Genomic DNA, 18,715 nt, shown 5'->3' on the forward strand with positions numbered 1-18,715 from the left:
AGCAGACATTACACACGCTCACCAATGTCTGGTTATCCCGTCCTTCCTGGGTACACAGGACTTTACCTCCCTGCTCTTCTCCAGCTCAGCAGGGCCTCATAGCTAGTCAAGGGCAATGACCCGTGCGTAGAAGCCATGTGTGTCAATTCTGGGACGAGACTGTGGAAAATCCCTGATCAATCTTTCCGCTTTCCTGAAGAATGTGTGCTGAGGTGGCAGAACCACAAGTTAGAGCTGTCCGGGCTGTTCAATCACCAGCTGCCTGGGTTGAAATTAAACTGCTGGACTGCAGGGTATACTAGTATGCATTGTTCACTTCATTGGAAATTTGGATGCTCCAATGACATTCCCATCAGCTGTGTGCAAGTGTTGCTGATGTGCCACGTTCTTGCCATATGACTTGACGTTGTCCGGTAATCTGATACGTAGAAATGGCCTATTTTTGTGGTTCCAATCTGCATTTCCTCGATTTCTAAGAAGGGGGCAACATTTCATATGTTTATGACTGTGTTTCCTCTTCAGTGAAATGCTTTTTTGTGCCTTTGCTCATTAGCTTGTCTGCCTTTTTTACTTTTCGGAGTTCTGAGTATTCTGCATACTAATCCTCTGTTTACTGTATAAATTGTAAATATCTTCTACCACTGAGTGAATTATTTTCACATGTTAAGTAACATCCTTTTATGCCAGAGTTTTTCACTTTGGTGTAGTAATACATAACAATATTTTCCTTTACTGTTTGTTTTTTGGTCATGTTTGAAGTACATTTTTTTCTAAGTCTATAAGTAAAAATTTACTTGAAACTTTAACCTGAGTTAAATAGATTTTGGGGTTATATTGTGAGAAAACTAGTTCCAAATTTTCAATATACTTAGCTAATTGTTCAAGCATCAGTTACTCAAAAACCCATCTTTTCCTCACTACTGTGATATTTTTATGATATGTCAATTTTGCATGTACGTGTGGGTCAGTTTCTGGACTCTGTTTTTTGTTTGTTTGTTAATTTAATTATCCCACACCAATACCATGCTATCATGTGATTTTCATAACCAGAGCTTAGTACCTGCTAGGGCAAGTCACCCAACCTTTTTTTCCTTCTTTTTTTTATGTAGAAGTTTTTTTGTTTTTTATTATTGGAAACTTTGGTCTTCAATACACATTTTGGAATCAGCTTTTCAATATACATAAAAAATCTGATTGATATTTTTATTGGAATTACATTAAATCTATATATAGATTTGAAGAGAATCTATATTTTTACCACACAGAAATGTAGTATATTTCTCCATTTGTCCAGTTTTTCTTATATGTTCTAGCAGTGCATTAAAATTCCTTTTATCCAATGAGTCTAATATCAGCTTTTATTTTGGAATATCTATGTAATCCCAACTGTACTCCCTAGACTTTAAAATGATATCAATGCTTTCTTTTCCAATACATCAAATGCTTAAAAGCAAGAATGTTTCCCTCCAAATTTATATTTATAATAGGGTAATATGCAAATTGGTCCTGGACACTGTCACATAACGACCGAGCAGCAGGAGGGCGGGGCACGAGTTACAAGCAGTGGAGAGCTACAGGAGGGCGGGGCAGTGGGCAGAGAGCTACAGGAGGGCAGGGCAGTGAGCTACATGCAGTGTAGAGCTATGAGCGGTGGTAGGTGGGGCGGCCAGCTGAGGCAAGTGGCAGCGAGCTACTCATGTACAAATTCGTGTGCAGAGCCACTAGTTTTTATTATAAAATTCTTATTTTTTTAATAAAATTTTTTTTATTGATTTCAGAGAGGAAGGGAGAGGGAGAAAGAGATAGAAACATCAATGATGAGAGAGAATCATTGGTTGGCTGCCTCCTGCATGCTCCCCACTGAGGATCGGACCTACAACCCGGGTATGTGCCCTGACTGGGAATTGAAACATGACCTCCTGGTTCATAGATCAGTGCTCAATGCCAGCCAGGCTTAATAAAAATTTTAAATAGTCATAAAATTTAGTAAAATAGAAACCATATATCTACCACCTGGTTTCTACCATTATTGATATTTCCCATATTTAATCTATCTACTCTATCTATCTACCTACCTATCTACCTGACTCTCATCTTAGTCTGCTAGAACTACCATATCAAAATGCCATGGTGTGGATAACTTAAACAATAGAAATTTATGTTCTCACATTTCTGGACCCTGGAGATCCAAGGTCAAAGTGGTCAGGTTTGGTTTCTCCTGAGGCCTCTCTCCTTGCTTGCAGAGTGCTGCCATCTCGCTGCATCCTCACGTGGTCTTTAATTCATGCTCGCACACTTCTCCTGTCTCTTCCTATGAAGACACCAGTCCAATTTGATTAAGGCCCCATTCTTATGACATCATTTAATCTTAACTTCTTTAAAAGTCATCTCTCAATATAGTGACATTGGTGATTAAAGTTTCAGCATATAGATTTGAGGGAGGACACAATTCAGTCCAAAATGTATGTATGTATGTATCATAGTATGTATGTATCATAGGTCTATCTTGTAAAACCCTTTCAGTGTAAATCCTAGTTATCATGACCCTTTTTCCTTAAATACTTTAGCAACCCACCCCCCACCCCAAAATAAGCACATTCTCCTGCATAATAAATGCTACTATATCTCCTAAGGAAGGAAATAATAATATCCTAAAACCAAATAATATTAACTCCATATTCAAATGTTTCCAGTAGTGAGTTTTCGACTTCTATTCTCCCTTCTACACTTATTAGTCAGCATTCTTCTTCAAAGAAGGGCTTATATCATCAACTAGGGATAAACTTTAGTTGCTTCTAAACAGTCAAGTTAAAGCAGGGGTCCTCAAACTATGGCCCGCGGGCCACATACAAATACAAATATTGTATTTGTTCCCGTTTTGTTTTTTTACTTCAAAATAAGATATGTGCAGTGTGCATAGGAATTTGTTCATAGTTTTTTTTAAACTATAGTCCGGTCCTCCAACGGTCTGAGGGACAGTGAACTGGCCCCCTGTTTAAAAAGTTTGAGGACCCCTGAAAAGTAAAGGACAAATCCTTATCCTAGTGAGCCAAGAATATATTTCAAGAGTTGTGTGTACATCTTGCAATTGTGTATGTGTACATTTTTCTTGAGAGGAGGTCCATAATATGCTCAGATTCTCCTCAAAAGATTGAGAATGACTTTTCTAAGTTTTCCTGGTCATCCAGTGTCATATGGTATCCTTGTGTTGACTTAGATTTAAGAATTATACCACCTTAGAAATAATGATATTCTCTGGTTAGGAAAGTATATTGTTATTTAAAGACCAAGTAAGAGATATAATATTTGGAAAAGTGAAGGAAAATAAAAGCAACTACTAATTAGGATCCAGTGTATGATGCCATTGTGAAGGATAATGATTTCTTAACTTAAATAATATTCAATATCTTGATCATAAGAACCATCAAGGGAAAATCATCACTAAGCTGGGTTCCGTGTTAGCCTGTGAAATTAAAAGTCCCCTAAAAATTAAAGCATCATCATTTGCAGACAGGCACTAATGACTCTGGGGCTGACAGGTTAGTTTAGTTCAAGCATTTCATAGATGATTAAAGTTAATGAGTAAAGTGTAAGCAGGACTCTACTTAATGAATGTGCTAATTGTTTTTCTTGCTGCAAATATTAGTGCTGCTTTTAACTACAATATACAGAAGATTAGGAGCCAATTCATTATGCTTTGTTTAATGAGCTATATTTATAAAATGTAATGGCACTGTTAAATTCACATAGCACCCTTCTTAATATTCTAAGACTCTACTAGAGCATACATACTATTTTAAGCTCAAAGCCGCCCTTTGTCAGGAGAAAAGGCAGGAAGAATATGCCTACTTTTACATGGTGGTTTTGAGCCCAGATTCCGAAGCCATGCTGCCTGGGTTTGAGTTCTGGCTCTTCCACTTACCAGCTGTCCAATTTTAAAAAAGTGATTGACCTCTCTGTCTCAGTTGTCTCATTCAAAAAGTAGGATGACAGTATCTACCTCATGGGGTGTTACAGGATTTGGTGAGTAACTCCTTACAAAAGGTGTAAAGCAGTGCTGACTACACCACACACCTCATACGTGTGTTCTTAATATTATCAATTACACCTGTACCCTCACGGTCCATTCTCCACACAGCATCCACAGTGGTCTTCCAAAACTGAGAGAGAGAGAAAGAGAGAGAAATGTCGATTGATTGCCTCGGCTAGGCACCTGACCAGGGATCAAACCTGCAACCTAGGTATGTGCCCTGATCTGGAATTGAACCTACAACTTTCAGGGTATGGGATGTTGCTCCAACCAACCGAGCCACACCGGCCAGGGCACCAAAACTGAGAATCCCTTCATGTCACCTGACTGCTTCAAGGACTCTGGGTACTGCATTGCAAGGGGAATGAATGCCATCCCAACTGTTCACCAAGGCCATGTATGGTCTGGCTCATACCTCATTCTCCACGCTCATCTTTCTCCCTCGCCCCTGGACCTGTGCTGTAGACACACTGGTCTCCTTTCTGTTCCTCAGACACGCCAAGGTCTTCTCTGCTTCAGGGCCTTTTCTTGGACCGCCCTTCCCCCAGATCCTCAGACACTTCCTGTTTCACATCTCAACTCAAGGCAGTTTCTGGCCATCTTTATCTCAGTTACACGCTGCCACTGTCACTGCTCTGGTTAATAGAGAAAGAGAAAATGTGTGTGAACCTTGGGGTTCATCGCATCTGATTTTCTTTATAGCACTTATCACATAAACAATGTGTTAGTATACAATAGGATTTTTTATTTATCTGAATAAATGTGTAGTGGTATGAAAGGTCTTTGGAACCCCGAATCTCTCTGGCATGTTCTATAATTCTTTCCATATGTTTTTTTTTTAGTTCTCAAAGTTCATCATCAGAGTTTATTTATTTATTTTTATTTATTTATTTTTATTGATTTCAGAGAGGAAGGAAGAGGGAAAGAGAGTTAGAAACATCAATGATGAGAGATAATCTTTAATTGGCTGCCTCCTGCACGCCCCCCAGTGGGGACAGAGCCCGCAACCCAGGCACATGCCCTTGACTGGAATCAAACCCAGGACCTTTCAGTCTGCAGGCCAATGCTCTATCCACTGAGCCAAACCAGTTAGGACCATCTCCAGAGTTTCTGATTCAGTGGGTCAGGGAAGATCTTTTTGGGGAGGTGACATTTAAGTTGAGACTTAAAGAATGAGGAGTCTGACCCCATGGGAGCTGAAGGAAGAGAGTTCCAAGGAGAGGGAACAGTAGGTACAGATACTCTGAACTGAGGAAATGGTATAGCGTTTGAGTAACAGAAGTAAGGCTGGTATGGCGGAGGCTTGGTGAGTGAGCAGAAAAAAATTCCTGGGTGAGTCTGAAGAGGAGGCAGGGATTGGATCAGGCAGCACCTGATTGGCTGTGGGGAGGAGGGTAGATTTTATTCTGCATCAATGGGAAAGCTTGGGAAGCTTTTAAGCCAGAGAGAAATCTGGTCCAATTCACATTATTTTAAAACAACATTCAGAGAGCCTTGTAAGGGGCCAAAAACGCAGAAATGGAATTCTTCCCACCCCTTCCTCTGAAGCAATCACCAGCTCTACACTGTCTTCCCGCTGCATATTTTGGCCTCTAAAACTGCCAACTGCTTTAAGGTGGGCAGTTGCCATTGTAGCAAGCAGAACAATAGTGTCTGCCTCAATCCCAGATTTGGAGGAAAAATCTCCAGCTCCCAGGACCTGCTTAAGAAACAGCCCAGTTAATTTCTCCTGTGGTTGAATTTCATAGTCTGCCCTACCTGACTGGACCAGGGCAGCCAGAGTCAAGACGTGGCTCACCACAGGGCACTGCTCAGCAAGGTCAACGATAGTGAGAAAATGATCACTCCAAATGGACTGCTTTTTGTGGCGGCAGCAGCAGCAGATGGTCGCAGGACTAGGAGCTTACACACAGAGAAACGTCATGAGAGCAGAGTTATGAGGCAGTTAGAAACGAGCAGAACTGACTGGTAAGCATAAAAGGCAGAGAAAAACTTCCCAGAGCAGAGGGTGTTGCTTGGTTGTTGCCGAAGAGGCAGAAGCCAAGGCAAAAAGATGCTGATCTTCAACTGGTGACGAGTCAATTAACTTTTGCCTCTGGAAAGTGGGATGGATGGAAACAAAAAGGACCTGGTAATAGAGGAGGGCTGGGTCCTCGATTGCAGGCAACTTGAGCAGGTCCGTCTGCATGGCTCTTCCTGGGTCTCTGCCTTGCGGTCTAATTTCTACGTGCCCTGAAAATACCTTCCCTACCACCCCCGTCACACAGGGTAATATCTGCCTCACACACCCCCACTACCCAAGCCCTTTGCCAGGGTCAAGCCTGACAACCACACTGCACTTAGGAGTGTCTTGCTTACTGAAATTTCCTGTACATTCTCAAATGTACAACCCTATCATAATTTAGGCCAGAATAGAGACTTTCTGCATTTTAGCTTGAAACTTTAGTTGATTTAGATTTACCTTCAGAGAAAGACATTACCCACAAGTACTGAAATATGAGGTAGAAGTCAAAATGACTGTTAATTACTACAGAATAACAAAACCTTCTCCTAAAATACAACTTCCAATTCATTGAGCTGCACACTTATGATTTATATATTTATATGTAGATAGAGATTCTAAAACTTAAGTGTAAAAGACAATAACATTTTCTCATGATTGCAAAAGAGATGCACCACTTCTCTCTTTAGAACCACTTATTAGTAATTTATAATCTTAAAAACATAATCCCAAACCCGTAGTAGTGCACATGAGGCCCATCTCTACAGCTCTGTTTTTCTTCTCCATTTTCTCCCTAAACACAAAGGCTCTGCTCCACCTGCATGGAACCACCCTACAGCATCCCCAATGGATGTGCTAGCTCATGCCTTGTACTATTACTACAAAACATGGCTGCTCTGGGAAGCCTCCCTCCAACCACGGTCCTCTAGTTTGAGCGAGTTCTCTCCTCTGTGCCTGCATCATCTCTTGTGCTCCTTCCTCCTTCATGTTATGATATGTTCCACTGGGCTCTGTTGTTTACTTATCTACTCTGGGCTTCGCTCTGAGCTCCCACAATGCAGGGACTCTGACTTCATCTTTCTCCAATGTCAGGCATGCAGATTGTGTGGCCTATAATACATGTTTCTGAATGAATGAATGAATGAATGAATGAATGAATATACAAAGTCCTGTGCTATATAGAATCTGAAACAGAGGTATGATTTGGGGTTATCGCAGGAAGATAGATTCTGTCCTCTCAATATTTATAGTACAGAAAATGGAGAAGAGCCTTCCTCACACACGATTTCAAATAATGCTGTGCATGGGTGGCATGCTCCCCACCGCCCTGGGTCCCACGTAGAAAGGGCCACATGTTGTGCAAGCCCTTCCTCTATATGTGGCATAGGTGGGAGGCTCAAACACCTCTTCGTCCCAGGGAGCAGTGTCTTTCTGGTCTCATTGGAGTTTGGCTTTGGTTACTTTTTAATTATCTACTTGGATCCCACCCCATTCCCATGGCTGATGCCTCCTCAGCCTGTGGGTACTAAACCTGACATGTGACCGACTCAGAGGTGTTTTCTCTCTCGTGGGGCAGCTTATCCTTTCCTTTGTGGCACCCAGCACAATTTGTATTTACGTATTTATTTCTTTACTGCCTCTTTGAGAGTGGGATGCGAGCGCCTCAAGAGTAGAGTTGGTCCCTCTCTCTTCACCAGACACAGTGCAGTAAGGCTTTGTTGGCAGCTGGTGAGCATTTGGCAGGATGTGTTTGGGATGAATTATCCACTGAATAAGTAGCATATTTCCAACTGATATGCCCAACTTTGAAAAAAAATCATGTAATTTAATTCTTAAAAAACAAAGTGAGAAGTTGGAATTGATATCATTATTTTATCAGTAAGGAAATAGCCCAAAGAGAAATTGACTTGATCAAAATAACAGCCAGTGATAGGAATAAAGACTTGGACCCAGGTTTTCTGACAGGAAGTCAGTTTTTTTATCCCTATAGTATCTTCAGAGAAAATTTCATGAGTGCTGAAATATGGATGACTATTCTAAAGATGGCAGTGGAGATTCTATTGTCCCCATGGTCAATGTACACTAAGGAAGAGAAAGAAAATCAATAAGGTGGCAATGAAATGATGGTAGAAATGATCCAAATGGCCTATTGAACGTGCTACTTATGTTTTCCTTTAAGTCACTATAGTAATCCAACTTATTATGAAACATCAAGATCTAAATCTGTAATTCACACCAAACTCCCTATAGTCTAACGTGTGCCTTTTGTTTTCAGGAAGCTTTTTTTATGAACTAAATTGATAAGTGTCAACACTGAGGTCTTATCAGTCCAACAACAGTGAAGAGAACTCAAACGTAAAATTCAATTTAGTCAAGACTTTACTTATTGGGTGGGAAACAATCAAAATGAGGCCCCGAGTTTATTATTCTAGTTTTCAAAATAGCTCTTTCAGAATAAACACTAGAAAATGTTTCATTTCAAAACATAATGCTTTGTACATATTACTGTAAAGCAATATGACTCAGAAATTGTAGTTATAATATCTATATATAAAAACTGCTATAAGAACACATGGAGATAATGTAAGCTTCTGTGAATTTTGATGAGCAAATAATATTGATTCCTGTCTCTGTGAATTAAAAGTTGAGGAATGTCTTATAAACCTTCCTTTTTGATGTCATATTGTCTGCTAAACTATAGAAATAACTTCTTGTCTATTCTCATAATAAATTCAGATGTTTTAATACAACATTCCTCAAATGTTTTTGACTACAATCCACAGTGAAAGAGTTATCACTTCTGCCTGTGTTAGTAATAGGGAGGCCACTCACAGGGAGAGGTTTTGGAGTGGATCTTGGAAAATGAAGGAACCTTGCTGGACGAATGAGGGGACTTATGTTTTCCTGGTGGAGGGAGCATGGACAAAGACTTGGCAGTGAGATACATCTGCAGTGGGTACTGAGAGTTTGCAGAATTCCTGTGAGCATGGAGGACAAACAGAGAAGGGAGGAGGCACAGATGAGGAAGTATGTCAAAGCCAAAAAGAGCCTATGATATGTTAAATCATTTAGGCTTTATCCTGAGACCATGGGAAGTATTTCATCATACAAAATAGTGCTTATGAAATTAAAGACAAAGGTCAAATACAAAGCTATGAACCAATGTGACCCTTGCAAAGAAGTTAACAACTAAACATACATCTCTTTATTCACAGTATTCTGCAGAGAAAATTAAGAACAGAGACAGACTTTCTTGCATTATTAACGTGAAGCAATGATGGTTGCAGGTCCGTGCCCTACATCTGTAGGTAAGCCAGTATGCTGAAACGCAGGAATGCACTGGGATGTGGTTTAGAATCTCAAGGTGTGGAGTTGAAACAACTGGATTCCTTTTAGCCACTTTAAACTTTGAAGTCTCTGGTCTACAACGACACTTACCTGGGCCTTGGTTTTTCTCAATGGTAAATGAGGAAGTGAAATTAGATCAAAAATTTATATCAGCAGTTGGCAATTTTTTTTCTAGAAAAGTCTAGATCATAGATGTTTAGGATTTGAGAGCTAACACAGCTTCTCAACTCTGCCATTGCCGTTCAAAAGCAGCCATACACAATATATGAATGAATAAATGTGGCTGAGTTCCAATAAAACTTTATGGACACTGAAATATGGATTTTGTATAATTTTCATATGTCATGAAGTAGTATTCTTTTTTAATTTTTTCAACCATTAAAAACCTGTTTGCAAGCCATAAAAAATAGGCAGTGGACTGGATTTTAGCGTATAGATTATTGAAAGCTAATCTTTATTTCTATCTGCCTAATTTACTTATAGGAAAAATGTAATGCTTTTTAAAAGTTCAACAATAGTATATTTTCCAATATTTTTACATTTAGTAATTTTTTAAATATAGTCAATTGTATTAACAAAACTTACGCTGTTATAAGGATGCTGGCTTTAAGATTATAGAGATTTATTGAAGGACAGTCTATAGGCCCCAAATAAAATAACCTTTCTTATACCTCCACCTTCATCACAGAATAGTTTAAAGAGAAATTACTTCATCAATTTATATTGTCACTCAGAGGGATAAGAGAATATTTTAAAAATACAGCATTAATATTTTTTTAAATGAGGAAGGTTTGAATGGATATTTACAGACTGATTTTCATAACATTATTCCAAATAGTCAGAAGCTGGAAATAACCCAAATATCCATCAGTAGATAAATAGATAAACATAATGTGATATATACACTCAATGTAATATTATTCAGCCTTAAAAAGGAATGAAATTCTGACATATGCTACAACATGGATAAACCTTGAAGATATTATATTAGGTAACATAAGCCAGACACAAAAGGATTAATATTGTATACTTCCACTTATATAAGGTACCTAGAGTAGTCACATTCATAGAGACAAAGTAGAACGGTGGCTGCCAGGGGCTGTGGGGAGGGAGAATGGCCAGTTAATGTTGAATGGGCACAGAGTTTGAGTTTGGGAAGATGAAAAAATTCTGTAGATGGATGGTGGTCATGGTTGTATAACAATGTGAATGCACTTAATGCCACTGAACTGTGCACTTAAAAATGGTTAAAATGGTCAATTTTATGACATATATATTTTACCAGAAGAATTTGAAAAATGAGGAAGAGAACAATGAAATGGTTAAGCTAGTATCACAGAAGGCACAAGGGAGAATAGAGAATAAGCTACAGGACCAAAGCCTAGTCCAGAAATACAGACCTCTAACCACAACAACTTCAATGTCTATGTGTTGAGCATCCTCTGTATTCCCAATGCCTGTTTGTTGAGCATCCTCTGTATTACCAATGTCTGTGTGTTGAATATCCTCTGTATTACCAATGTCTGTTTGTTGAGCATCCTCTGTATTACCAATGTCTGTGTGTTGAATATCCTCTGTATTACCAATGTCTGTGTGTTGAATATCCTCTGTATTACCAATGTCTGTGTGTTGAATACTCTGTTTCAGAACACATTACTTCATAGAATCCTCTCAATTGACATTTTACAAAGGAAAAAAGAGAGGTTCATTGTCAAGAGACCAACAGATAGGTTGCAAACCCATGACTGTGCCTCTGAAGTTTCTGAACTAAGCCACCGTGAGACACCGTCTCCCTGAAATTCTGAATCTATCCATCGTAGACTGTTGAAATCTTGTCACTGAATACAAGATTTTCAGGGTCATTCATGTTACCATTGTTCCCTCTGGAGGAGAGAGGACTCAGATGACTGCATTTCCTGAGAGTCTGGGTCCATAGCACAGGACCTGTGTGCTGCTGGTTTACAGAAAGGCCAAAAAGTTGACGCCATGTGCTGGCTGGGGATGCTACGGGTTGGGTGATTTCTGTCTTCACTCTCGGTAGAATGACTAATATAGCCCTTTAGCCTGCAGATTCCCACCTCAGATGTTTACACACCACCACTAAATAATAAATATCTACATGCCTTATCTCCCTCACTTGATTGTAAGGGCAGGAGCCGGCATGTTTAATATTTATATCCTCCATAAGATAGCCCTGTGCAGTGCTTTGCACTAAGGAGGCACTTGGTAAATATGTGTTGAATGAATGCATAAATGAATGTTAAATAATCTGTCTCCATATTTCCCTTTTGTTTCAAATTTTCTCCTCCATCTGACATATACAATTGCCTTCCATGTCCCTTTCATAGATATTACAGATGCCCTCAACAATTTTTTTGGTGCTCTTTTGGCCCGATTTTCCTCATCACTGCCAGAACAGACTGGGGGCCAAAAATAGAACCTCCTTGACAACTTTGCAGAGGACTTACACCCTGATTCCTGAGGTGGCCATGCTAATTCTGTTACAGCAGAATGGGAGTTTCATGACTGCCACATTCTTAATTTTGCCTGACATTTAGAAGGGTTAAAAGTTTTCCCTACATGGTGGTTAATACAAACTCAGCCAGTGTTGGAAGGTGAGGTTAGGGACAAATAGAGGAATGTCATCACACAGAGGAATGCCACAGCTTGTCTTAAGGATGCTTGAAAAGGAGACAGAATTACAATTCTCTCTCTCTTCCTCTCTCTCTCCCTTCCCTCCATCCCTCATCCCTCCCTCCACTCCTACCTCCTTTCTTATTCTCTTTCTTGCCATCTCTGGTTTATGGCAGAGTAAGTGAGTCATATGTGTTTTCAAGCCAGTGCATATGATGAAGACATAAAACAAGAATGTATATAAACACATATTCTGACACAATGCTGATTCCTTTGGATTAAATTTGGAAAAACCCACAGCAACAGACACTGCTTCGATCTAGAATGATCTCTAACCCATCAGGGATATTATAGGATGGTAGAAAGATAGGACAGGTACAGAACTAGTAATACAAGGGGACATCTACTAGTAAGTGTTAAGAGATACTAATGAAATCTTAATAGGCAATCTTAATAATAACAGTTTCCATTTATGGAGTGTTTGCTATGTGCCAGGCACCATGCTAAGGACTTTGCATACTCATCATTTGAATTCTAACTACAACCCACAACCTCAGTGCACAGGCGTGGGGAGGCAGTGGGCTACAGAGGGTAGTGTAGGCTCTGGAATCAGATCACAAGGTCCTGGTCCCATCTGTGGCCTGGCATCTTTCTGCTGCAGAGACAGAATGCTCCTTCCCAGATACTTAGGCGGTGCATCCGATCCCTGCTACTGCCCATGTGACCTTTTGAGGATAGCTGTCCCTCTCCTTGCTTCCATTTCCTCATCTATGAAATAAGAACAATTATGGAACGTAACTTATAGAGTTGATATTAAATGAGATAATGTAAGTATAGTGCTAAAAACAGTGCCTGAGGTGGAGTCAATGGTCTGTGAATATCAGGTTTTATGACCTTGAGGCTCAGAAAGGTTAAATAACTTGCCAGCATTCACTCAATGCATTTATATCAGAACAAGAATTCCAACGCAAGCCTGACTGATCCTGAGGCCCTCTGATCTTAACCACTTTGCTGTAAGGTAGGTCAGCTCTCCTTCCATGCAGCTCCACCTCCAGGCACTCACTGTGTTCTCTGTCTCTGCAGCATCTACCTCCTGCTCCCCAATGATCTCTGGTCCTCTGAGAAGGAGCTCAGATGTTACCCTTTAAACTGCATCATCAAGACAAAGTAGGCCTTTTAGGCCACGTTTTCAGTCAAGGGGTCCAGAGTCAAATGAAACTGGAAAGTGGTCCCCTAGCATTTCTGGGACACAATCCTCCTTCTCTTCTCAGGCCCAACTCACACGTCCCCTTCTCTCTGGGAGCTTCGCTGCCTTCTCAATCCTATGCTTGTTTCTTTTCATTTAATAACTCTAACAGTGATGGTGTCTACTGCGTAATCCACTCCTGAATTCCTTACCCCGACTCACTTAGTACTTAGTGAAATGTGTTGATCCGTGGAAGCAAAGCTGGGTCCTGTGATGCCTCTTTGTGCTCTGTCTCCTCTGTTAAGCAACAAAGGACTTGAAATCTCCAAGGACTCTTTTTTCAAAGACTAAGAAAACATAAAATGAAATAAAAATTATTCAGGGGAAATAAGGCATGCTGAAACATATGCCATTTGTTATTTTGAGCATGTGGGTCTTCTTTAGTTTTATGGGAAAGTAGAGATTACTATCCAAATAAAAGGAAACTTCTTTAGCTGTTTCCACATTTCAAGGATGTGATAGGATTTAACTTAGGGCAAAAGATACCTTTGCTAGGAGAGGCCAAAAGAAAGCACCAGGTAAATGAGTTAGGTGGTCTGTAACAGGAATGCTCACATTTTCTCTGGGAGGCAGGCCATGCTGGGAATGGAAGAGAAGGCGAGTTGGAAAATGGGGATGTTGCTAGGGACAGGGTTTCCAGCAGTGTGGTGGCAGGGGCACCCAAGGCAAGTAAGATACTTCAGGGGATGGATGAGGAATTACAAGTACAGTATTCTCTTGGCAATGGCTTTTTGTTGGTGGTGCACCGCAGAAGCAATGAGGACATAGGTAGCATGGAAAAAGGAGAGTAGCCACAGGAGAAGGCAAGGAAGCAGCTGCGCAAGAGGAGCAAACTTTCCTCTATCCTCAAGGTTCTCCTAGCTGGTCTAATAATCAAACGGCCATGAGACAGATCAGCCAGGAAAATAACCAAATTCAATACATACAACTGTATGGGAACCCCGCCTACATGAATTAGGACCCCACATGCAGGAAAGGTTCAGAGATAGGAAGGGGATTGAGGTCTATAAGACTTCTGGAGCTAGGGATGAGGTGATGCACCGTGAGGGCTTCAAAGGATCATTGCAGAATGATAAGAACAGATAGTTAGTAAATAGAAGTTTGTCCTGCCCTGTGGATAGGTCAGAAGACATTATCTCTGATGATCTCTTATTATGGGCAAGACCCCTGGTTCAGATTCTTCTAGGTAGTCAAAGGGGTGAGGGATGGGGCAGAAGTTTCTCTTGAGCCTGAAGCTAACATTGCCTTTAGCTCAAAGTAATCTACAGACAACTGAGGCACCTCTTGGAGTGGCTTGTTCTGCACCCCTCTTCACCTCCTTCCCCCTCAAAGGATCAAAAATTCAGAAGCAGGAAGTCTGGGCAAGAGGTAAGCAGGCTGGCAGTGGACCTGTGGGGGGAATACCACGGATGCTGTACCTCTCCCAGTTCACGGACTGGGAAGTCAAACCATTTTATTTGGACATTAAAGGAAAAGGTGCCCCTTTCCCTTTGGGCTACAAAAAGAACGTATAGCAGAATGTGAGCTCTCTTACTAGCAGGAGATGCATTTCTGCAATAGCAGGTCTATTTTAGGATCTCTGTAAGACCTGGGCGTCTTTATTTCAAATTACAATAGAAAATTTTTTTTGTGTGAATCATCTTTTAAAATTTGCTTTTGATATTATTATATATTCTTGACATAATTATTGTTTCCATTTTAGAGTTTAGTTGTTTTGAACCCAATACTTTTGTAAAGATCAGATCTTAAACATTTTCATGAACCTTTGCAAAGCTTACGAACCTTCTGCCCTGGGCTTAATATAGCTAATGGAAAAAATGTTCACACATGAAAGGCAGCTCTTTCTTCCAGAAGTTAAGCCAATTCCCAAAGAGGCGTTATCGACTTCCCTCGAAATACACAGATATTTAACTCACACCCACAAATGCTTGATTTAGGCCTTGATTTTTCCAGTGAAATTTCAGTAGGTTAATTAAAGTGCATAGAATAATTCTTAGTGTAGGTCTTTATCTATAAGACTTTGGGTTATCATTTGGAGTCTTGTTTCTAATTTAAAAACAAAAACAAAAACATCACATGCAGTAATTAGTAAATTAAAACCTTCAACGTAAACCTCAAGGCCTGAATTTTTAAAAAATGTTTTCATGTCAAGAGACTACTTAAAGTACAGGTTTTATAGATATTTCCCTTTTAAATAGAATTCTCTTAGCTAATCAGATGCTGAGTGGCGTTGCCTTTAATTTTATCTGGCCAAGCTTCCCTCCATCTGTTTTCCCAGAATGCTCTCATTCTCTCCTCCAGATGTTTGGCACAGCATCTCAACTTGATGTCTATTTCTTCTTGTTCTCCTTCACCTCACATGAACCTTCCAAGTCATAATTCTTTGGAAATAGACACAGGGAGCTTTATTTCAAATTACCATCTTTTACTTAAGGAGTTCCATCCCTAAGGCCAGTATAAGTAAAAAAAAAATCTTTCTCATTTTAGAATTTCTTGGTTGTGTATATTGAAAAAGAAAGAAAGAAGACAGAAGTATAAGATTGTTAAGCAACATCCTGGTGTTCACATTAAGCCAGAGACTCAGGAATAGAAATTAAACATCAAGAATTTTACTTCTGATTCTTTTTGGACATTTGATTTACTGCAAAGTGATGCTATTCTATCAGTCACTCTCCAGCTTCCACTTTGATTCAATAGGGGGTCAAATACCTGAAGGGAAAGAAAAGAATTCTCTGGAACATATGGCGAGATGGGATCATTTGTGTGTGCCTGCTGAAAAGACGAATGCTCGCGTCCCCTGCCCTCGCACTGTGTCAGTGTTCTCTGCTGCTCAGCGGATCATAGGCCATCTTGTGCTCTAGCTAATCTGCTGCTTTTCAAAGCAAACTAAATGGAAATAAAAGTTTAAATATCTGGAAACTAAATCATAATATTTTTTTTTAAATTTAGTGGCATGAAAAAATGTTCCTGACACAGTATACAGCATGTTAGGAGAATTCTTTTCTGAGACCACCTGCTGATATTCTATTTTCTGTCTGGAGAGAATACTGCCTTATGTCCAAAACTTAGAATTAAAGCTTTTGGCAAGGAAGATAAAATACTATAAAACTCAATAAGAACTTAGGTGGTTTTCATGGTGGGAAGGAATCTGCAAAATGGACAAGCTCTCCTTCCTGTTATTTGAAGAATAGCTTCTTTTTCTTAATGTTTTATGTTTCCCCTTTGTTCCTCCAGCCTGCTGCCAACATCTGGATGAAGTTGGTACGGGCTCATGCTGCATCTGGGCAGCGGCATGAATGGAACTGCCCTGAGAGAGACCAGAGAGCAGCTTCCTGCTCGTGCCCTAAGGAAAGGGAGTGGAAAAACAAAATAGCAGGGGATGGGCAATAGAAGACATGGACCCAGGGGATAGCAGAAGATACCTCTCTCCTTGATGTAATCTTTCCCCAGGACCCCCATCCATCTTTTCATCTTTAGAAAGTTACCAAGCTCATTAAATATTTGAAGGCAGTGGATTTTTGTGGGAACCAGGAGGGAGCTGTGAATCCTATGTAGATAGATGTACATAGTGTAGGAGCATGAAGATGTTGGGAAAGGAGGAAATAAATGTAAGAAAGCATGGGAAATGGGCTCAGGGCTTTTAACAGCTGCAGGTTGTAGCATTAGGTTCTAGTCAAAGCTCTCAGGGCATGGGAAAGCTAGCTGAGTTTTAGGCTAGAATGTAAATGATTCATATTACCTGTGGAGTTGACTTTAAACTTATCAGCCTGACATTCTTGTGTGATCTCACTTTGATTGACTACATTCCAGCCTCTTTTTCTCAGATCTTCTTTCAATTTAGCCAAACAGTGTTGGTCATGTTTCCATGAATATGAACATTAAATTCCAGTATCACAAGTGACTACCTGAATGATCTCAGGGAAATTATTCAGCATTTCAGAATTTTAGTCTATTATCTGGAAATCATTTGGAAATCATCTCAAAGGAGTGTTCCAAGAATTAAATGTGCTAATATGTGAAAAAATAAATCTGTAGTCTTCTCTCATACTGTAGACACTCAATAAATCTCATCTCCCACCCTGTGTTCCCCCTTGTCCCTTATAAATTTTTGTTTCTCCTGGTCCTTTTACCTGACTTGCTTTCCTCTGCCAACTTCAAAGTCTACATATTTTGGAATACTATTATACTTTATTACATATGACTTAGCATTCTAGTCATTAACATCCCTCTCTTCTCCTCTTGTAGACTGTAAATATCCCAAGAACATTCATTTGTATATCTAAAGAGTTTACAAAGAGTATATGTTCTACACATATTTATTGCATAAATTATCAATTATTGTTTATCAAAACACTCCACATAATTTTCAATAATAAATATTTAAATTTAGTCCATTAAAGACTTGTAAATAAGGTGGCATTTTTCTGCTATATATTTCCCCGTCTATTTTCAAGGACCACATTTTAAATATCAAGCCATCTTCCCTGAAGATGTCTATCTTTGCCTAGGTCATAACCAGTACAATGTTTTGACACAAATCAAGTCAATAATTTGAAATTAAATAGAACGGATTTCAAGATCCACACTGATGAAGGAAGGAAAAGAGCTGCCAAACGCTGGACAGCTCGCTCATGTAAAACGATGAGATGATTCTTCCCAGCAGCCCTGAACTACTAGGAAGGCAGGTGGGCCTGCTTTATGTTGTTGCTTATGTTTTCAATTGAGGAGTCAACTTTGCCTGTAGCCAGCTCATCATCTGAGCCTTATGGAAAACTTGAGAGGTCATTATCTGCTTTGCTCCCTTCTCCTTCTGCATCTCCGCAGCATGTCAGCACTCAAGGTGACGCAGCACTCCACCGGTAATTCATAGGGTATGCTCAGAACCACAGATCGTGGCTGTTAGACCAGATGTTTTTAGTCCCTCACTGCAGTTAAATTCCAACATAGCCCAATTTGAAAGAGATCAAGAATCTACAGTTCTAACTAGGAATATTCATGAATATGCACCTTGGAAAGCCAGAAATCACATAATGTGCCAGAGTGGACAAGATTCTTTCTTTTGAGAAGAGGGGGAAGAAAAAGGCCATTTTAAATAAGTCACCAGGTATACACTGTGGAAAGTTCTGAAGTGAAACAGGAAGGATAGGGTTGAAGGAACAATTTGAACTGTCAGCCAAACCTGTCGTAATAAGAATGTAAAGGGCTCTATCAGGGGCTCCTAACACTGGCTGCACATTATCATCTGAAAAGCTTAAAAAGGAAAATCACCCATGCCTGGGTCCAGCTGCAGGGCTAGTCTAGATCAAGAAAAAGAAACACTTGTTTTTTGGCATTCTCATCTCCACATACAAGGAGTCACCTTTAGACAGTTGCTATGGTAACTAGGAGAATGTTCTTAGACATTCCAAATGAGAACCCCAGGCATCTTCAGCTGGACTAGAAATAGATGCCATGT

This window comes from Myotis lucifugus, unplaced genomic scaffold (assembly GCF_000147115.1).
Source record: "Myotis lucifugus unplaced genomic scaffold, Myoluc2.0 scaffold_3, whole genome shotgun sequence".
NCBI classification, from domain to species: Eukaryota; Metazoa; Chordata; class Mammalia; order Chiroptera; family Vespertilionidae; genus Myotis; species Myotis lucifugus.